At 40.9% G+C, this 22,865-nt stretch overlaps 1 protein-coding gene across 2 annotated transcripts in view; it reads left to right on the forward strand.

Moving 5' to 3' along the window:
• The first annotated feature begins 2,071 nt into the window (after positions 1-2,071).
• LOC128699925 (zinc finger protein 84-like) overlaps positions 2,072-22,865 on the forward strand; it is a 50,836-nt gene continuing 30,042 nt past the window's right edge. Inside the window, exons 1-2 of one of the 2 annotated variants that reach the window (XR_011391299.1) lie at positions 2,095-2,208; positions 17,174-18,170. The gene's annotated coding sequence lies outside the window, so the exon portion shown is untranslated. Of the gene's footprint in view, positions 2,209-17,173; positions 18,171-22,865 lie in introns of those variants that run through there. The other variant, XM_070080890.1, reaches the window with a different exon arrangement.

Raw genomic sequence — 22,865 nt, forward strand, 5'->3', positions numbered from 1 at the left:
AACTAAGCAATGATGAAATCAGTGATAAGACATTATGGTAAACAGATAACTATAAAATACAAATGAGTATTACAAAGACAGGTCATATGGTTGCTTGCATTGTTGTACATTCAGTAGAATGGAGTATTCTGTTAGGTAGTGTATTTAAAAAATAATAAAGTTAGATTGGGTTTTAGGTTTAACATTTATGTGATATAATTGTGAGAAACATTTAAGATATACAATTTATAAGGTTCAGTTATTCAGTATTTATTTGGTTTTGGGTGAGTAAGTGAACTTTGAGAAGAGACTTGAATTTATAAACAGGTAGTGTTTCTTTTATATTTACAGGTAATGAATTCCAGATTTTAGGGTCTTTTATGTGCATTGAGTTTTTGCATAGTGTGAGATGGACACGAGGAACATCAAAGAGTGATCTGTGCCTTGTGTTATGGTCATGTGTTCTGTTGAGGTTGGCAAGGAGATGTTTGAGGGGAGGGTTAATGTCAGAGTTAAGTGTTTGTATACCTTGTACATGTACTTGTATACCTTGTACTTGTACTTGTATACCTTGTACATGTACTTGTATACCTTGTACATGTACTTGTATACCTTGTACATGTACTTGTATACCTTGTACATGTACTTGTATACCTTGTACATGTACTTGTATACCTTGTACATGCACTTGTATACCTTGTACATGTACTTGTATACCTTGTACATGTACTTGTATACCTTGTACATGTACTTGTATACCTTGTACATGTACTTGTATACCTTGTACATGTACTTGTATACCTTGTACATGTACTTGTATACCTTGTACATGTACTTGTATACCTTGTACATGTACTTGTATACCTTGTACATGTACTTGTATACCTTGTACATGTACTTGTATACCTTGTACATGTACTTGTATACCTTGTACATGTACTTGTATACCTTGTACATGCACTTGTATACCTTGTACATGTACTTGTATACCTTGTACATGTACTTGTATACCTTGTACTTGTACTTGTATACCTTGTACATGTACTTGTAGAGGTAATAATAATAATATAATTATTACTGCCTATTTTTCGGGTTCGTCCCTGAAACTGAGCATTTCTAGCGCCTGGTTATAGCCTGTTGCCGACTCAGTGTTCAGGTCCAACTACACGAGACTTCAGTCATGAAATCCACGTTATCTAATTGGGAATTTATTATTCCAAAGTCTGTTCTCGATGAGAATTTCTGTTCCCCGCCAAATTACCGCCTGAATTTGGGAAATATTCCTTTCTCAAACACTGGCCCCGTAGCCTGACTGGCAAAGCTCTCTTTTCACACACGTAGGGTCCGGGTTCGATTCCCTGAGAGGTAGAAATATTTCGACGCGTTTCCTTACACCTGTTGTCCTGTTCACCTAGCAGCAAGTAGGTACCTGGGTGCTAGTGGACTGGTGTGGGTGGCATCCTGGGGGACAAGACTGAGGACCTTGGGTTATCCTGGGTGGCTAACACTCCTCACCCTGTGTTACCCTGACTAGCTAACCCTCCCTACCCTGTGTTACCCTGACTAGCTAACCCTCCCTACCCTGGGTTGCTTTGACTAGCTAACCCTCCCTACCCTGGGTTACCCTGACTACTTAAACCTCCCTACCCTGGGTTACCCTGACTAGCTAACCCTCCGTACCCTGGGTTACCCTGACTAGCTAACCCTCCCTACCCTGGGTTACCCTGACTAACCCTCCCTACCTGGGGTTACCCTGACTAGCTAACCCTCCCTACCCTGGGTTACCCTGACTAACCCTCCCTACCCGGGGTTACCCTGACTAGCTAACCCACCCTACCCTGAGTTACCCTGACTAGCTAACCCACCCTACCCTAGGTTACCCTGACTAGCTAACCCACCTTACCCTGGGTTACTCTGACTAGCTAACCCACCCTACCCCGGGTTACCCTAACTAACCCAGCCAACCCTGGGTTACCCTAACTAACCCAGCCAACCCTGGGTTACCGTAACAAACCCAGCCAACCCTGGGTTACCCTAACTAACCCAGCCAACCCTGGGTTAGCATCAGTACACAGTCAAGCTAGAGCTTCAGGGGCCCTCAAGTTAGAGCTTCAGGGGCCCTCAAGCTGCTCCGTCAACAACATCTGCTGGACCAGCAGCAAATATTTCATCATTTCTCTCCTTATTTACCATTTTTGTCCATATATCTGGGATCTTCTGGTCGCTGAAGTGAGTACCATTGTACCAGTGTTGTACTAGTGTTGTACTGGTGTTGTACTAGTGTTGTACTGGTGTTGCACTAGTGTTGTACTGGTGTTGTACTAGTGTTGTACTGGTGTTGTACTAGTGTTGTACTGGTGTTGTACTAGTGTTGTACTGGTGTTGTACTAGTGTTGTACTGGTGTTGTACTAGTGTTGTATCAGTGTTGTACCAGTGTTGTACCAGTGTTGTACTAGTGTTGTACCAGTGTTGTACTAGTGTTGTACCAGTGTTGTACCAGTGTTGTACCAGTGTTGTACTAGTGTTGTACCAGTGTTGTACTAGTGTTGTACCAGTGTTGTATCAGTGTTGTACTGGTATTGTACCAGTGTTGTACCAGTGTTGTACTAGTGTTGTACCAGTGTTGTACCATTGTTGTACCAGTGTTGTACCAGTGTTGTATCAGTGTTGTACCAGTGTTGTACCAGTGTTGTATCAGTGTTGTATCAGTGTTGTACCATTGTTGTACCAGTGTTGTATTAGTGTTGTACCAGTGTTGTACCAGTGTTGTACCAGTGTTGTATTAGTGTTGTACCAGTGTTGTACCAGTGTTGTACCAGTGTTGTATCAGTGTTGTACCAGTGTTGTACCAGTGTTGTATCAGTGTTGTACCATTGTTGTACCAGTGTTGTACAAGTGTTGTATCATTGTACCAGTGTTGTACCAGTGTTTTACCAGTGTTGTACCAGTGTTGTACTAGTGTTGTTCCAGTGTTGTATCAGTGTTGTACCATTGTTGTACCAGTGTTGTACCAGTGTTGTACCAGTGTTGTACCAGTGTTTTATCAGTGTTGTATCTGTTGTGCCAGTGTTGTACTAGTGTTGTACCAGTGTTGTACCAGTGTTGTACCAGGGTTGTACCAGTGTTGTATCAGTGTTGTACCAGTGTTGTATCAGTATTGTACCAGTGTTGTATCAGTGTTGTATCAGTGTTGTACCAGTGTTGTACTAGTGTTGTACCAGTGTTGTACCAGTGTTGTACTAGTGTTGTACTAGTGTTGTACCAGTGTTGTACTAGTGTTGTACCAGTGTTGTACCAGTGTTGTACCAGTGTTGGATCAGTGTTGTACCAGTGTTGTATCAGTGTTGTACCAGTGTTGTATCAGTGTTGTACCAGTGTTGTACCAGTGTTGTACCAGTGTTGTATCAGTGTTGTACCAGTGTTGTATCAGTGTTGTACCAGTGTTGTACCAGTGTTGTATCAATGTTGTACCAGTGTTGCACCAGTGTTGTACCAGTGTTGTATCATTGTACCAGTGTTGTACCAGTGTTGTACCAGTGTTGTATCAGTGTTGTACCAGTGTTGTACCAGTGTTGTACCAGTGTTGCACCAGTGTTGTACCAGTGTTGTATCAGTGTTGTACCAGTGTTGTATCAGTGTACCAGTGTTGTACCAGTGTTGTACCAGTGTTGCACCAGTGTTGTACCAGTGTTGTACCAGTGTTGTACCAGTCTTGTACCAGTCTTGTACCAGTGTTGTACCAGTGTTGCACCAGTGTTGTACCGGTGTTGTACCAGTGTTGTACCAGTGTTGTACCAGTGTTGTATCAGTGTTGTACCAGTGTTGTACCAGTGTTGTACCAGTGTTGCACCAGCGTTGTACCAGTGTTGTACCAGTGTTGCACCAGTGTTGTACCAGTGTTGTTTCAGTGTTGTATCAGTGTTGTACCAGTGTTGTACCAGTGTTGTACCAGTGTTGCACCAGCTTTGTACCAGTGTTGTACCAGTGTTGTACTAGTGTTGTATCAGTGTTGTATCAGTGTTGTACTAGTGTTGTACCAGTGTTGTACCAGTGTTGTACCAGTGTTGTACCAGTGTTGTACCAGTGTTGTACCAGTGTTGTATCAGTGTTGTACCAGTGTTGTATCAGTGTTGTACCAGTGTTGTATCAGTGTTGTATCAGTGTTGTATCAGTGTTGTACCAGTGTTGTACCAGTGTTGTATCAGTGTTGTATCAGTGTTGTACCAGTGTTGCACCAGTGTTGTACCAGTGTTGTATCAGTGTTGTACCAGTGTTGTATCAGTGTTGTATCAGTGTTGTATCAGTGTTGTACCAGTGTTGTACCAGTGTTGTATCAGTGTTGTATCAGTGTTGTACCAGTGTTGTATCAGTGTTGTACCAGTGTTGTATCAGTGTTGTATCAGTGTTGTACCAGTGTTGTATCAGTGTTGTACCAGTGTTGTACCAGTGTTGTATCAGTGTTGTACCAGTGTTGTATCAGTGTTGTATCAGTGTTGTATCAGTGTTGCACCAGTGTTGCACCAGTGTTGTACCAGTGTTGTACCAGTGTTGTACCAGTGTTGTACCAGTGTTGTACAACTGTTGTACCACTGTTGTACCAATTTTGTATCAATGTTGTTTACCACAAATTGACCTGTGTTTTACAAGGAATTCAGTGGAAATAAAGGGTCCCAATGGAAATAAGTCAAGGGTCCCAATGGAAATAAGTCAAGGGTCCCAATGGAAATAAGTCAAGGGTCCCAATGGAAATAAGTCAAGGGTCCCAATGGAAATAAGTCAAGGGTCCCAATGGAAATAAGTCAAGGGTCCCAATGGAAATAAGTCAAGGGTCCCAATGGAAATAAGTCAAGGGGCCCAATGGAAATAAGTCAAGGGGCCCAATGGAAATAAGTCAAGGGTCCCAATGGAAATAAGTCAAGGGTCCCAATGGAAATAAGTCAAGGGGCCCAATGGAAATAAGTCAAGGGGCCCAGTGGAAATAAGTTAAGGGTCCCAATGGAAATGAGTTAAGGGTCCCAATGGAAATAAGTTAAGGGTCCCAATGGAAATAAGTTAAGGGTCCCAATGGAAATAAGTCAAGGGGCCCAATGGAAATAAGTTAAGGGTCCCAATGGAAATGAGTTAAGGGTCCCAATGGAAATAAGTCAAGGGGCCCAATGGAAATAAGTCAAGGGGCCCAATGGAAATAAGTCAAGGGTCCCAATGGAAATAAGTCAAGGGGCCCAATGGAAATAAGTCAAGGGGCCCAATGGAAATAAGTCAAGGGGCCCAATGGAAATAAGTCAAGGGGCCCAGTGGAAATAAGTTAAAGGTCCCAATGGAAATAAGTCAAGGGTCCCAATGGAAATAAGTCAAGGGGCCCAATGGAAATAAGTCAAGGGGCCCAATGGAAATAAGTTAAGGGTCCCAATGGAAATGAGTTAAGGGTCCCAATGGAAATAAGTTAAGGGTCCCAATGGAAATAAGTCAAGGGTCCCAATGGAAATAAGTCAAGGATCCCAGTGGAAATAAGTTAAGGGTCCCAATGGAAATAAGGGTCCCAGTGGAAATAAGTCAAGGGGCCCAGTGGAAATAAGTCAAGGGGCCCAATGGAAATAAGTTAAGGGTCCCAATGGAAATAAGGGTCCCAGTGGAAATAAGTCAAGGGGCCCAATGGAAATAAGTCAAGGGGCCCAATGGAAATAAGGGTCCCAATGGAAATAAGTCAAGGGTCCCAATGGAAATAAGTCAAGGGTCCCAATGGAAATAAGGGTCCCAGTGGAAATAAGTAAAGGGGCCCAATGGAAATAAGTTAAGGGTCCCAATGGAAATAAGGGTCCCAGTGGAAATAAGTCAAGGGGCCCAATGGAAATACGTCACTTATTTTTTTTTTGTTGGGGGGTGAAGGTTATACTATATAATTTACATATGTTACCGGGTATGATATTTGTAATTATGTGTACATGTACCTAATTAAGCTTTTTTACTTACCTATTAAATACATTTGTGGATTGGTAGTGTCTTCACCTCACATACTTAGCAGTGTGTAGGTACCTGGGTGTTAAGTCACTTTATACCTGCTGTCACTCTTCACCTAGCAGTAAGTAGGTACCTGGGTGTTAGTCACCTTATACTTGCTGTCACTCTTCACCTAGCAGTAAGTAGGTACCTGGGTGTTAGTCACCTTATACCTGCTGTCACTCTTCACCTAGCAGTAAGTAGGCACCTGGGTGTTAGTCACCTTATACTTGCTGTCACTCTTCACCTAGCAGTAAGTAGGTACCTGGGTGTTAGTCACTTTATACCTGCTGTCACTCTTCACCTAGCAGTAAGTAGGTACCTGGGTGTTAGTCACCTTATACCTGCTGTCACTCTTCACCTAGCAGTAAGTAGGTACCTGGGTGTTAGTCACCTTATACCTGCTGTCACTCTTCACCTAGCAGTAAGTAGGTACCTGGGTGTTAGTCACCTTATACTTGCTGTCACACTTCACCTAGCAGTAAGTAGGTACCTGGGTGTTAGTCACCTTATACTTGCTGTCACTCTTCACCTAGCAGTAAGTAGGTACCTGGGTGTTAGTCACCTTATACTTGCTGTCACTCTTCACCTAGCAGTAAGTAGGTACCTGGGTGTTAGTCACCTTATACTTGCTGTCACTCTTCACCTAGCAGTAAGTAGGTACCTGGGTGTTCGTCACCTAACACCTGGGTGTTCGTCACCTTATAACCATCATCACAATCATCTCCCACGCATTTTATGACCCCTATGGATTTATTTATCAATAATATCTGTATTTTGTTCCTTTAAACTCTTGGTCAGATTTATGACCTGGTGGCCTGGTGGTTAACGCTCTCGCTTCACACGGTGAGGGCCTGGGTTCGATTCCCAGCCAGAGTAGAAACATTGGACGTGTTTCTTTCAACCTGTTGTCTATGTTCCCCATCAGTAAAATGGGTACCTGGGTGTTAGTCGACTGGTGTGGGTCGCATCCTGGGACACTGACCTAAGGAGGCCTGGTCACAGACCGGGCCGCGGGGGCGTTGACCCCCGGAACTCTCTCCAGGTAAACCAGTCACAGATGACCTATGTTCTCCTCATTGAAGCTGCGACCTGTGATTTACTTATGACTGACTTTGAGGAGTTTTCTTCCTTATGTATCTGGTCATCGTTCCAGCTTCCCTTTATGATAAAATAAGGTTTGTTTGGACTTTTAACCTGGGGTAGGTAGCATTAGCTACCCAGGATAACCTGGTCCTTGGCTTCGAATTATAGACCAATAAGCGTTACCTCCATAGTGGGAAAATTTATGGAATCAATAATTGCCGAAGCAATTCATAGCCATCTTGATAGGCACAGATTGATTAATGAATCTCAACACGGTTTTACAAAGGGGCGTTCCTGTCTTACGAATTTACTAACTTTTTTCACTAAGGTGTTTGAGGAGGTAGATCATGGTAATGAATATGATATTGTGTATATGGACTTCAGTAAGGCTTTCAATAGAGTTCCACATCAGAGGCTATTGAGGAAAGTTAAGGCATACGAAATAGGAGGAGAAATTTTTTCCTGGGTAGAGGCATGGCTGATAAATAAGCAGCAGAGAGTTTGCATAAATGGGAAGAAATCAGAATGGGGGCACGTCACAAGCAGTGTTCCTCAGGGGTCAGTGTTGGGCCTGTTGTTGTTCACAATTTACATAAACGAGATAGATAAGGGAATAAATAGCGACATAAGCAAATTTGCTGATGACACCAAAATAGGCCGTCCAATTCATTCTAATGAGGACACTAGAGCACTCTAGGATGATTTGAATAGACTGATGCAATGGTCGGAGAAGTGGCAGATGCAGTTTAATATAGACAAATGCAAAGTTCTAAATGTTGGACAGGAAAATAACTGTGCTACATATAAACTAAATAATGTAGATCTTAATACTGCTGATTGTGAAAAGGATTTAGGAGTTCTGGTTAGCAGTAATCTAAAACCAAGACAACAGTGCATTAGTGTTCGCAATAAAGCTAACAGAATTCTTGGCTTCATATCTAGAAGTATAAATAATAGAAGTCCTCAGGTTGTTCTTCAACTCTATATATCCTTGGTTAGGCCTCATTTAGATCTATGCTGTTCAGTTCTGGTCACCGTATTACAGAATGGATATACAGTGGAACCTCAAAAATCGAACTTAATCCATTCCAGGAGCTAGTTCTAAATTCGAAAAGTCTGAAACTCAAAGCAATATTTCCCATAAGAAATAATGGAAATACAATTAATCCGTTCCACAAAATTAATCCGTTCACACAAAAAATACATTTTATAGAGATTAATTACAGTTTTACATACAACAAATACTATAGTTTTTAATTATGTATAGTAATACATATAAAATAACATTTTTACTTACCTTTATTGAAGATTGGTGATGGCATCTGGAAGATAGGGAGGAGGAGAGAGGGAGTTGGGGTTAGTGTTTGGAAGGAGAATCCCCCTCCATGAGGACTTCAGGTGAAGCCCTCTCTGTAGTGTATGCCACTACGCTTCTTAAATCTGTCAAACCAGCCTCTGCTGGCCTTAAATTCACTATCAGCATCGGTTCCAGGAGTTTTCTGTACCAGATCGGCATGCAACTTTCTTGCCTTTCCGCAAATAATCGTCTCTGAAACACTATCACCTGCAATCTCTTTATCCTTGATCCACACCAGCAACAACTTCTCAACCTCTTCAACTATTTGTGGTCTTTTTTTGGTTAGCATATTAACACCTTTCGCAACATCAGCTTCCTTGATTTGTTCTTTCTTTGACAGGATAGAACTGATGGTCGACTTGTTTTTCCCATACATCCTGGCAAACTCAACAAGTCTCACACCACTCTCATACTTCTGTATTATTTCCTTCTTCACATCTATGGTGTTTCTCACTTTCTTTACCACAGGGGTACCACTAGCAAGTTTCTTTGGGCCCATGGCAGCTTATTTCACAGTCCCACAAGCACTATACACAACGAAATAATCGTAAAATGCGTGAATGAGAGTGCAGGTTAGTGTTCACTCAAGCATAAACAAAGCTAGACTGCTCACGGCGCCTGCGCGGGGACGCAGACAGAACGGGCGGCAGACAGGTCCCGTACCCGGCGGTCCGAAAATACGGGCGCGTTCGATAATAGGGACACAGTTTGTCCGAAAAAATGGTCCTATTTTCGAAAGGTTTGATATGTGATACGTTCGATTTTTGAGGTTCCACTGTAAATGCTCTGGAAAACATACAGAGGATGACAAAGATGATCCCATGTATCGGAAATATTCCCTATGAGGATAGACTGAGGCCCTGAATCTGCACTCTCTCAAAAGGCGTAGAATTAGGGGGAATATGATCGAGGTGTATAAATGGAAAACAGGAATAAATAAAGGGGATGTAAATAGTGTGCTGAAAATTTTCAGCCAAGACAGGACTCACAGCAATGGTTTCAAGTTGGAAAAATTCAGATTCAGGAAGGATATAGGAAAGCACTGGTTTGGTAATAGAGTTGTGGATGAGTGGAACAAACTCCCGAGTACAGTTATTGAGGCTAAAACATTGTGTAGTTTTAAAAATAGGTTAGATAAATACATGAGTGGGTGTGGGTGGGTGTGAGTTGGACTGGACTAGCTTGTGCTGCTGGGTCTGGTGCCGTGCTCCTTCCTTGAGTGGAGGTGACTAGACTGGGTGGGTCATTGGGCTAATCCGGGGGGGGGGGCGGGGGTGACATGGACCTGCTCCGCATGGGTCAGTAAGCCTGTTGCAGTGTTCCTTCTTTCTTATGTTCTTATGTTCTTATTGTCAAGGACAGTTTGTCTGATAACCATTGGAATTGTTTAATCTTGTCTCCCAGGATGCTACCCATACCATCTGGATAACACTCATATACCTGCTTGCTTTTCGGTGAACAGGGACAGCAGGTTTAAGAAAAGATACCCAGTATTTCCACCCAGCTAGGGATTGAGCCACAGATACTTGGTGTGTGAGGCTAGAGTGTTGCCTACCAAGGCAATACCAATATTGTACCATGGTACTGTGGTATAGGGGAAGTCTTCTCCCACTCTTTGTTAAACAACAGTTTGACATGACCTGCTTCTACTGTTAGGCCACACTCACCTGTGATGTCACCTCCAGCTGCTTCATCTCTTTTCTAGTATACGTAAGGTCTGGCTGCATGCCTGTGCTGTAGGCTTGAGGAACTGGAGTTTACCTGGAGTTTACCTGGAGAGAGTTTCGGGGGTCAACGCCCCCGCGGCCCGGTCTGTGACCAGGCCTCCTGGTGGATCAGCGCCTGATCAACCAGGCTGTTGCTGCTGGCTGCACGCAAACCAACGTACGAGCCACAGCCCGGCTGATCAGGAACTGACTTTAGTTGCTTGTCCAGTGCCAGCTTGAAGACTGCCAGGGGTCTGTTGGTAATCCCCCTTATGTGTGCTGGGAGGCAGTTGAACAGTCTCGGGCCCCTGACACTTATTGTATGGTCTCTTAACGTGCTAGTGACACCCCTGCTTTTCATTGGGGGGATGGTGCATCGTCTGCCAAGTCTTTTGCTTTCGTAGTGAGTGATTTTCGTGTGCAAGTTTGGTACTAGTCCCTCTAGGATTTTCCAGGTGTATATAATCATGTATCTCTCCCTCCTGCGTTCCAGGGAATACAGGTTTAGAAACCTCAAGCGCTCCCAGTAATTGAGGTGTTTTATCTCCGTTATGCGCGCCGTGAAAGTTCTCTGTACATTTTCTAGGTCGGCAATTTCACCTGCCTTGAAAGGTGCTGTTAGAGTGCAGCAATATTCCAGCCTAGATAGAACAAGTGACCTGAAGAGTGTCATCATGGGCTTGGCCTCCCTAGTTTTGAAGGTTCTCATTATCCATCCTGTCATTTTTCTAGCAGATGCGATTGATACAATGTTATGGTCCTTGAAGGTGAGATCCTCCGACATAATCACTCCTAGGTCTTTGACGTTGGTGTTTCGCTCTATTTTGTGGCCAGAATTTGTTTTGTACTCTGATGAAGATTTAATTTCCTCATGTTTACCATATCTGAGTAATTGAAATTTCTCATCGTTGAACTTCATATTGTTTTCTGCAGCCCACTGAAAGATTTGGTTGATGTCCGCCTGGAGCCTTTCAGTGTCTGCAATGGAAGACACTGTCATGCAGATTCGGGTGTCATCTGCAAAGGAAGACACGGTGCTGTGGCTGACATCCTTGTCTATGTCGGATATGAGGATGAGGAACAAGATGGGAGCTAGTACTGTGCCTTGTGGGACAGAGCTTTTCACCGTAGCTGCCTCGGACTTTACTCTGTTGACGACTACTCTCTGTGTTCTGTTAGTGAGGAAATTATAGATCCATCGACCGACTTTTCCTGTTATTCCTTTAGCGCGCATTTTGTGCGCTATTACGCCATGGTCACACTTGTCGAAGGCTTTTGCAAAGTCTGTATATATTACATCTGCATTCTTTTTGTCTTCTAGTGCATTTAGGACCTTGTCGTAGTGATCCAGTAGTTGAGACAGACAGGAGCGACCTGTTCTAAACCCATGTTGCCCTGGGTTGTGTAACTGATGGGTTTCTAGATGGGTGGTGATCTTGCTTCTTAGGACCCTTTCAAAGATTTTTATGATATGGGATGTTAGTGCTATTGGTCTGTAGTTCTTTGCTGTTGCTTTACTGCCCCCTTTGTGGAGTGGGGCTATGTCTGTTGTTTTTAGTAACTGAGGGACGACCCCCGTGTCCATGCTCCCTCTCCATAGGATGGAAAAGGCTCGTGATAGGGGCTTCTTGCAGTTCTTGATGAACACAGAGTTCCATGAGTCTGGCCCTGGGGCAGAGTGCATGGGCATGTCATTTATCGCCTGTTCGAAGTCATTTGGCGTCAGGATAACATCGGATAGGCTTGTGTTAGTCAAATTTTGTGGCTCTCTCATAAAAAATTCATTTTGGTCTTCGACTCTCAGTCTGGTTAGCGGCTTGCTAAAAACTGAGTCATATTGGGACTTGAGTAGCTCACTCATTTCCTTGCTGTCATCTGTGTAGGACCCATCTTGTTTAAGTAGGGGCCCAATACTGGACGTTGTGACATACTGATCACATCAAAACTATTGATCCTGCTTCCAATGTTGCATTTACCAGTACAGTGGACCCTCGGTTATCGGCCGGGTTTTGGGCTTCTGGTTATCGGCTGTTATTTCGCTTATTGGCTGTATGAGATGCATCAACCAGCCGTCCGCCACGGCTTGCGCATCAGTCAAGCTGTGTCTCTGGGTGAGTGAGGAAGATTGTGCTCGTTCATCCAAACATTTCCATTGTTTTGGGTTTTTTTTATTAAGTGCAACTGCAAAATAAGTTACCATGACCCCAAAGAAAGTTCCTTGTAAAGTTCCTTTTGGTAAAAAAGTGAGAAACACCATGGAATTTAGGAAACAAGTTGTTGAAAAATATGAGCGTGGCCTTTGAGTGCTCGAGCTTGCCAAAATGTATGGGAAAAACAAATCAACAATTACTTCTATCCTAACAAATCAAGGATGCTGATGTGGCAAAAGGGGTAAATGTGCTAACAAAACAAAGGCCACCAATAGTTGAAAATATGGAGAAGTTGTTGTTGTTGTGGATCACCGAAAAAAATTAGCGAGAGACAGTGTTGTGGAATCCATTATTTGTGAGAAGGCAAGACAATTGCATGCGGATCTTGAAAAAAAAAATGCCTGGAACAAGTGCTGATGTTAGTGAATTTAGGACCAGCAAAGGCTGGTTTGAGAGATTTAAGAAGCGTAGTGGCATACACAGTGTGGTAAGCCATGGCGAGGCTGCAAGTTCTGATAAATGTATGGCAGAAAAATTCGTACAGGAATTCCAGGGGTACATAAAGGCTGAAAGTTTCAAACCCCAACAAGAATTCAGTTGTGACGAAACAGGACTGCTTTGGAAGAAAATGCCAAAGAGGATCTACAGGAGGAAAAGGCAATGCCAGGCCACAAGCCTATGCAAGACAAGCTTTTCCTTTTGTTCTGCGCTAATGCTAGTGGGGATTTCAGAGTGAAGCATTTACTGCTATATCTCTCTGAAAATCCCAGAATGTTCTAGAGAAACAATGTCTTCAAGAGTAAATTGTGTGTGATGTGGAAAGCTAATCATAAGGCATGGGTCACAAGGCAAATTTTCAAAGAGTGGGTCAATGATGTGTTTGGCCCAAGTGTGAAAAAATACCTTCTGGAAAATAAATTGCCACTCAAGGTCCTCCTGGTACTGGACAATGCTCCTGCTCATCCTCCAGACTTGGAAGACCAGTTGTTTAGGGACTTCAGTGAAGTTCTTGCCTCCTAACACCACTCCTCTCCTCCAGCCCATGCACCAGCAGGTCATTTCTAACTTCAAAAACTCTATACCAAAGCAGTGTTTCTAAGGTGCTTTGAAGTGACGTCGGACACAAATTTGACCCTAAGAGAGTTCTGGAGGAATCACTTCAATATCCTCCACTGCATAAACCTTATAGGTAAGGCTGGGCAGGAAGTGACTTCCAGGACTTTGAACTCTGCTTGGAGAAAATTGTGGCCAGGTTGTGTCCAAGAGAGGGATTTTGAAGGGTTTGAGGCTAACCCTGAGGACTCTATGCCTGTTGTGGATTCTTTTGTGGCATTAGGGATGTGGAAAAGTTGGTGGACGACCACAGGGATGAGCTAACCACTGAAGAGCTGCAAGAGCTTCAACTCGAACAGCAACAGACTGCAGCTGAGGAACCTGCCTCAGAGGAGGAAGAGGGAGTGAAGGAGGTGCCTTCAGAGATTAAAGAGATTTGTGCAATGTGGACAAGGCTGAAACAAGCCATATCTGCAAATGTTCAGTGACAAAACTTTGTCCCACAGGGAAATCTTAAAGAGATGCCAGAAACAGAGCACTCTTGACAGTTATTTTGTGTGACAGGTGTGCAGCGGCTCTCAAGCTGGTCCTAGTGGCATTAAAAGACAAAGAAGGGAAGTAACCCCAGAGAGGGACTTATTACCTGAAGTCATTATAGAAGGGGATTCCCCTTCCAAACAATAACCCCAACTCCCTCTCTCCTCTGTATCTTCCATAAGTCAAGAAGAGTCATCAATAAATGTATGTAATACTGATTTAATTGTTAATGTATTTATTTTAATTCATTAATAAAGCATTATTTTTTGTGAATATTTTTGGGCATCTGGAATGGATTAATTGTACAGTGGACCCTCAGCTAACAATATTAATCCGTTCCTGAAAGCTCATTGTTAGCTGAAATTATCGTTAGCTGAATTAATTTTCCCCATATGAAATAATAGAAATCAAATTAATCCGTGCAAGACACCTCATAGCATGAACAAAAAAATTTTACCACATGAAATATTAATTTTAATACACACAAACTGACACTTACCTTTATTGAAGATCTGGTGATGATTGATGGGATGGGAGGAGGGGAGTGTGTGGAAGTTGTTATTGTTTAGAAGGGGAATCTCCTTCCATTAGGACTTGAGGTATCAAGTCCTTTTCCGGGGTTACTTCCCTTCTTTTAACCATTTGAGGGTTTCGGCCGTACTAGTACGGCTTACGATCCAGGGTTTGTGACGTACTAGTACGCCTAAATTCTAGTGCCCTCAAATCTAGTGGGAGAAAGCTGGTAGGCCTACATATGAAAGAATGGGTCTATGTGGTCAGTGTGCACAGTATAAAAAAAATCCTGCAGCACAGTGCGTAATGAGAAAAAAAAAACTTTGACCGTTTTTTTGGAATAAAACAGCGACTTTGCACTGTATTTTCGTATGGTATTTATTGTTGTATTCTAGTTTTCTTGGCCTCATTTTATAGAATGGAAGACATATTATAGAAATTGAGATGATTTTGATTGGTTTTACAATGAAAAGTACCCTTAAATTGAGCTCAAAGTAGCAGAAATGTTCGATTTTTACCAAAGTTCAAAAGTAAGCAAATCATGCCAAGCGTCCAATACACGTCAACTGGTGAGTCTAATATTCTTTTGCAAGTGCGCCAATATTATTTATACCATTTTTTACACTAATACAGTAGTCTGCATAACAGTAAATCTTCTATTTTTTGTGATAATAAAAATTCAAAGTGGAAAGCAAAAGAATGCAAGAGGGGCCTTGAGACGTGACTTATGAACAGAGGAAATGTCATTTTAGTGCCAGGAATGTCTTTCTTGTTTATTCTGGACCCTTTTCGGAAATTGGCATCTTTTGAAATTTGTGTGAAATTGGCAAAATTGCTAAATTCTGACCACTGTACTGGATAGTTGAAATTTATAAATGGGTGGTTTCTTGCACTCATTCAATAGAAAAAATGGAGTTCTAGCGAAATATTCATGTTTTTTGTCGACTAGTACAGTGGAATTGGCCGAAAATGGGGCTCAAAGTGGGCAAAATCGCCGATGCGTAAACATCGTCGAGACTGCTAACTTTGCGAGAGCATAATTCCGTAAGTTTTCCATCAAATTTCAAACTTTTGGTGTCATTATGATCGGAAAAAGATTCTCTATCTTTTCATATGAGAAAATTATTTTTTTTTTTAAATTTGGCCGACCCTGAGAACGAGTCTCCGAGAGGGCCTGTCGACCCTCAAAGGGTTAATGCCACTAGGACCAGCTTGAGAGTCACTGGACCTCTGTCGCACAACAAATCTGTCTATAGAGGTCTGTACCTCCCGTTCCTTTAATATTTGCCTAAAACGGGCCACAACATTGTCATTGTAATAGTCACCAGCATGGCTTGCAATAGGTAAGACACATATGCAACAGTTAGACAACTTTATTCCGAAACGTTTCGCCTACACAGTAGGCTTCTTCAGTCGAATACAGAAAATAGGCAGGAACAGTAGAGATGTGAAGACGATGTAATCAGTCCTTCACCCTTGTAGTCGTAGAATTTGAGGTTGTCAGTCCCTCGACCTCAAATTCTACGACTACAAGGGTGATGGACTGATTACATCGTCTTCACATCTCTACTGTTCCTGCCTATTTTCTGTATTCGACTGAAGAAGCCTACTGTGTAGGCGAAATGTTTCGGAATAAAGTTGTCTAACTGTTGCATATGTGTCTTACCTAACAACCTGTCGGTATTGTATACCATTTTGATGTTCATGGCTTGCAATAGCTGTGTTAGGGTGCTTTTCATCCATAAAGGCTTGCAGTTCAACCCACTTTGCACACATTTCCTTAATCTTTGAAGCAGGCACAATTGGTTCCACAACTGGCATAGGCATCTCAGGGTTAGTCCCAAACCCTTCAAAATCTTTCTTAATTTCCATACTAATTCTCACCCTTTTTATCACCGGATTGGCACTAGAAGCTTTCTTGGGGCCCATGGTGACTTATTTTGCAGGTACAATCACTAAAAACGCTGTGATAATATGAAATGTTCCAATTGTATACGTGGATGCGACCACACTGGCTGGCTTGTAAACACTGGCACCCACGGGACAACTGAGGCACGCTCAGGCCACATGTGGACGCGTCTCGAACGTATCACGTTGGGTGAGTTTTTTAGCGTTAGCTGAGGCAAAATTTTTGCGTTAAAATGTATCAGCTGGATTTAACGTTAGCTGATGCCATCGTTAGCTGAGGGTCCACTGTATTTACATTAATTCTTATGAGGAATATTATTTCGGTTTTAGGCCGAGCTTCTGGAACAGATTACGGCCGATAACTGAGGGTCCACTGTATTCTACTGAAGTAGTCTGTTGTGGAGAAAAAAAGTGTCATCAGTAAAATACAATTCACTGGTCAGCAGCCAAAATGTTTCTGAGACCAGAGTAGGAGTTTCCAACTAAATTTAGCTCATTGATAATGAATATCATGGTTAAAATTATTTGTTAGCTCTATTTTTCAATATACACGTGTCACAACAGGTTCCAACAGGCTTGCGGCAGTGTGTTTCTTACCACACTCACAGTCTCACTGACATTCAGTATTGTTCCAGCAGTCATAGAAGGTGGTTGTGCTGTGCAAGTTTATATTTTGAGGTGAAAGGTAGGTGATTTTCTTAGCCAAACATTTTTTAAACTTACAATAAATATTCACTGAGGAAGCTACTGATATGCATGTGAGGCATATTATATTAATTTCATTTTCCTACTGAATGATATAAATCTGCTTATCTGTCATGCTCTGTATTATAATAAATTAATAAATTTTCTGTTTGTCTTCTAATTGTTTGTTTTCTACTTTTAGACGCCTCGTACTTGTGTGAATAGGGCAGACAACTTCTGCTACATTTGTGGTGAGATGACCTTTGCATCACAGAAGCACTGTATAACTGCTATGGTTAGAAAGGCATATCACCTATATTTTGGATGCAAGATTGGTGACCAGGATAAGAATGGGGCTCCACACATATGCTGCAACAATTGTGCTACTATCCTTCGTCAGTGATTGAACAGGGAGAAGAAAGGAATTCCTTTTACTGTGCCAATGACATGGCAGGAGCCAACAGACCATACCAACAATTGTTATTTCTGCATGGTTCCTCCAGTACAAAAGGGCTTGTCAAAGAAAAAAAAAGGTCCATGGTATATCCAGACATTCCATCAGGTATTCGTCCAGTTCCACATGGAGAAGGTGTGACTTTGTCAATGGTCCAAGTCGGACCAAAACGTCGTCGTAAGCTTCTCTCTTTTATGTGCGGGTTATTTGTGTATCGTTCCAGTCACGGTATTGTGCCTTTTTTGTTATTTTTGGAGAAGGTCTACCTGTTCCTATGCACCAACTTCAGTATCCTTCGAGTCAGATGAAGAAAGTGGTGAGGAGGGAGAAGAGAAGACATTGGCAAGAAATGATTCTTCAGTACACTATAAGTGTCAAGTAAAAAGGCAGAGAGTAGGTACGGATTAGAGTTTAAAACCTACTGACACATATTGTACGTTATAATAAAATAATAAAATATTACATGTCTTGTATCTTTAAACCTATAGCCAATAAGCATATATCAAGGTGATATTTGGATTCAGGACATGAAAATACATCATTTAACCCTTTGAGGGTTGAGAGGCGCGCTCCCAAACTCGTTCTCGTCAAAAAATTTAAAAAAAAAAAAAAGAAATTTCTTGTGAAATGCTAGAGAATCTTTTTCTAATCACAATGACACCAAAAGTATGAAATTTGATGGAAAACCTATGGAATTATGGTCTTGCAAAGTTAGCGGTCTTGACGATATTTACGCATCGGTGACTTCGCCCAATTTGAGCGCTATTTTTGGCCAATTTCAATGTTCCAGTCTACTAAAATCATAGCTATTTCACTAGAACTCCACTTACTCTATCGATTGAGTACAAGAAATTGCCCATTTACTAATTTCAAGTGCCCAATAAAGTGGTCAGAAATTGGCAATTTGCGCAATTTCACACAAATTTCAAAAGATGCCAATTTCAAAATAGGGTCCAGAATAAACAAGACAGACATTCCTGCCACTAAAATAACATTTTATCTCTTAATGAGACATGCCTCCAGGCCACTCTTACATTACTTTTGCTTTGCATTTTGAATTTTTATTCTCACAAAAAATAGATTTACTGTTATGTATACTACTGCATCATTGTAAAAATGATATAAGAAATATCAACGCATTTGTGAAAGAATATTAAACTCACCAGTTGATGTGTATTGGACGCGTGGCGTAATTTGTTTACTCTTGAACATAGGCAAAAATTGAACATTTTTACTAATTTGAGCTCGATTTCAAGGTACTTGTCATCATGAAACTAATCAAAATCATCTCTATTTCTGTAATATAACTTCCATTCTAAAAATGAGACCAAGAAAACGAGAATACAACCATAAATACCATACGAAACACACTGGAAAGTTGATGTTTTAACCCTTTGAGGGTCGACAGGCCCTCTCCGAAACTCGTTCTCAGGGTCGGCCAAATTTAAAAAAAAAAAAAATTATTTTCTCTTATGAAAAGATAGAGAATCTTTTCCCGATCATAAAGACACCAAAAGTTTGAAATTTGATAGAAAACTTACGGAATTATGCTCTCGCAAAGTTAGCGGTCTCGGCGATGTTTACGCATCGGCGATTTTGCCCACTTTGAGCCCCATTTTCGGCCAATTTCACTGTACTAGTCGACAAAAAACATGAATATTTCGATAGAACTCCATTTTTTCTATCGAATGGGTGCAAGAAACCACTCATTTATGAAATTCTACTATCCAGTACAGTGGTCAGAATTTAGCAATTTTGCCAATTTCACACAAATTTCAAAAGATGCCAATTTCCGAATAGGGTCCAGAATAAACAAGAAAGACATTCCTGGCACTAAAATGACATTTCCTCTAGTCATTAGTCACGTCTCAAGGCCCCTCTTATATTCTTTTGCTTTCCACTTTGAATTTTTATTTTCACAAAAAATATAAGATTTACTGTTATGCAGACTACTGCATTAGTGTAAAAAATGGTATAAATATTATTGGTGCACTTGTGAAAGAATATTAGACTCACCAGTTGACGTGTATTGCACGCTTGGCACGATTTGTTTACTTTTGAAGTTTGGTAAAAATCGAACATTTCTGCTACTTTGAGCTCAATTTCAAGGCACCTTTCTTTGTAAAACCAGTCAAAATCATCTCAATTTCTGTAATATGTCTTCCATTCTATAAAATGAGACCAAGAAAACTAGAATATAACAATAAATACCATACGAAAATACACTGCAAAGTCGCTGATTTATTAAAAAAAAATGGTCAAAGTTTTTTTTTTCTCATTATGCACTGTGTGCTGCAGGATTTTTTTTAGACTGTGCACACTGACCACATAGACCCATTCTTTCATATGAAGGCCTACCAGCTTTCTCCCACTAGATTTGAGGCCGCTAGAATTTATGAGTACTAGTACGTCAAAAAACCCTACGCGTAAGACGTACTAGTACGACGAAAACCCTCAAAGGGTTAAATTAAAAACACGGTCGGAGTTTTCTTTTTCTCATGCACTGCGTACTTCAGGATTTTTTTTATACTGCATACACTGGACACTCAAACCTATTCTTTCATATGTAGGCCTGCCAGCTTTCTTCCACTGGATTTGAAGGTGCTAGAATTTATGCATTCAAGTATGTACGTGCCTGACCCTGGCTGTAATGACGTACATGTACGTGACCGACCCTCAAAGGTCTAAGAAGAATTCAATTTTAACCCTTTGACTGTCGCGGCCGTATATATACGTCTTACGAGGTACCATGTTTGACGTATATATACTTATAAATTCTAGCGGCTTCAAATCAAGCAGGAGAAAGCTGGTAGGCCCACATGTGAGAGAATGGGTCTGTGTGGTCAGTGTGCACCATATAAAAAAAATCCTGGAGCAGGCAGTGCATGTGAAAAAAAAAACTCCGGCCGTTTTTTTTAATTAAAATGCCGACTTTGTGGTCTATTTTCGTATAGTATTTATGGTTGTATTCTCGTTTTCTTGGTCTCATTTGATAGAATGGAAAACATATTATAGAAATAGAGGTGATTTTGATTGATTTTACTATAAAAAGAACCTTGAAATGGAGCTCAAAGTAGGGGAAATGTTTGATTTTTGCCAATGTTCAAAAGTAAACAAATGATGCCATTGTCCAATAAATGTCCAACTAGCCATTCTAATATGCAGTCATGAATGGGTTGATGTTATTTATACAATTATTACAGTATTGCAGTAGTCTGCATAATAGTAAGTCTTCTATTTTTTGTTTGAATAAAAATTCAAAATAGAAAGCAAGAGTAATATCAGAGGGGCCTGGAGACATGACTGATGAACAAAGAAAATGTTATTTTAGAGCCAGGAATGTCTGCATTGTTCATTCTGGACCTTATTTTGAAATTGTCATATTTTTTAGTTTTTGTGAAATTGGCCAAATTGCAAATTTCTGACCACATTATTAGGTAGTTGAAATCGGTAAATGGGCAATTTCTTGTACTCAGTCGATAGAAAAAATGGAGTTCTAAAGAAATAGCTACGAGTTTGGGCGACTGGAACAATGGAATTAGCCGAAAATAGGGCTCAAAGTGGGCGAAATCGCCGATTTGTAAAGAGCGCCGAGGTCGCTAACTTCGCGAGAGCATAATTCCGTCAGTTTTCCATCAAATTTCATTTTTTTGGTGTCATTACAATCGGGAAGAGAATCTCTGTCATTTCATAAGAAAAAATAATTTTTTTTTTGTAAATTTTGCGACACCAGGAGACACCTCAGGATTGGGGGTTGCGACAGTCAATGGGTTAAAAAATTGTCGACCAGTGATAACTTGCACATGTTAACCCTTAAATGCTCCAAACGTATATATACGTTTTTTCAACATTTGAAAGTATGTAAAAAAATGTACGTCATCTTTTGTTTTTTTTTTACATTTGAAAATGTGTAAAAAAACTTTTATCTACATTTTTTTGTTATATTTGAAAATATTTAAAAAAACATAGATCTACTTTTGGAGCACTACCGATGTGAATGTCGATCTATTTGGACCGTTTAAGGGTTATAGTGAAACTTATGTTAACGTTTTGTTCCGACTTGCACGGTTAACTAGTCACACGTTGGTCTAGTTAACCCTTTCAGGGTCCAGACCCCCAGTCTGAAACCTGTCCACAGGGTCCAAGAATTTTCAAAAAAAAAAAATTTGTTATTTTTTGTTATGAAATGAGAGAGAATCTTTTTCTGGAGGTAATAAAATGAAAAGTATGAAATTTAATGGAAAATTGACAAAATTACACTATTGCGAATTTTGCTTTGTCAGCAATGTTTACATATCGGTGATTCTGCCTAGAGTCCTAATGTTCCAATCGACCAAATTCCATTTTATTGATTGAGCACTATTTCAACTACCCAATAAAGTGATCAGAAACTGGTAATTTAGACAATTTCAAAATATTTCAATTTCAGAATACCTAGAGTATACCTGGAGGGTGTTTCAGGGGTCAGTGCCCCAATGGTCCGGTCCATGACCAGGCCGTGTGGTTGATCAGGGACTGAATAACCAGGTCCATGATGCTGCCCACTTCAGTGTTGTTACAGGTTTGTATGAGGGAACATGTCGTGCATCTTCCTCACTACTAAGTGAGCTAAATTTGTCTTTAGTAAAGTTTGAGGTACTGGAAGGAAGTCACAATGTCTGAGGTGTTGATATTAAACTCGTAGAGACTCGTATTTTTTCATATTGCAGTTATAATGCAATTTATATATCCCCCAAGCATAGGGCCCAAAATAAACATGCAGACTTTCCTGGCACTAAAATAACATTTCCTCTGTACATTAGTTATGTTTCTGGGCTTTACACATGAATTCCATTTTGAATTTTTACTCACACTAAAAAATAAAAGATTTACTGTTATGCAGTATTGTAATACAGTCCCTCCTCACCTAGCGATGTATTCATTTACCAAAGACTCGGACTTACGACAGGTTCTCTGACAAGTATGCATACCTAAATAATGTATATTAGAGCTGATTTCCTCTATTCTGTGTATTACAATATACAGTACACTAGTGTATAAGCATTTAAGAATATACCATAAGTGTTATAAATGGTGCAAAGGTGGCATTAAAACAAATCAAGCATGGTTGACACAAACCCACTGCCATTACAGTACGCTCCTCACTTAGTGACGAATTCATTTACCGACGTGGTCTTAGGAATAGAACTCTGTCATTAAGTAAGGAGCGGCTGTAATTGTATAAATAACATCAGCACATTTGTGAAAGCATATTAGACTCACCAGTTGACGTGTATAGGACACAGGATATGATTTGTGTACTCGTGAACATCAGCAAAAAATCAAACTTTCACTACTCTGAGCTCAATTTCAAGCTATTTTAAGTCCAAAAACCAATCAAAATTATGTTTATTTCTGCAATATATCTTCCATTCTATCAAGTAACACCAAGAAACAGTGA

The sequence above is a fragment of the Cherax quadricarinatus genome, unplaced genomic scaffold (genome assembly GCF_038502225.1).
Source record: "Cherax quadricarinatus isolate ZL_2023a unplaced genomic scaffold, ASM3850222v1 Contig1196, whole genome shotgun sequence".
Lineage (NCBI taxonomy): Eukaryota > Metazoa > Arthropoda > Malacostraca > Decapoda > Parastacidae > Cherax > Cherax quadricarinatus.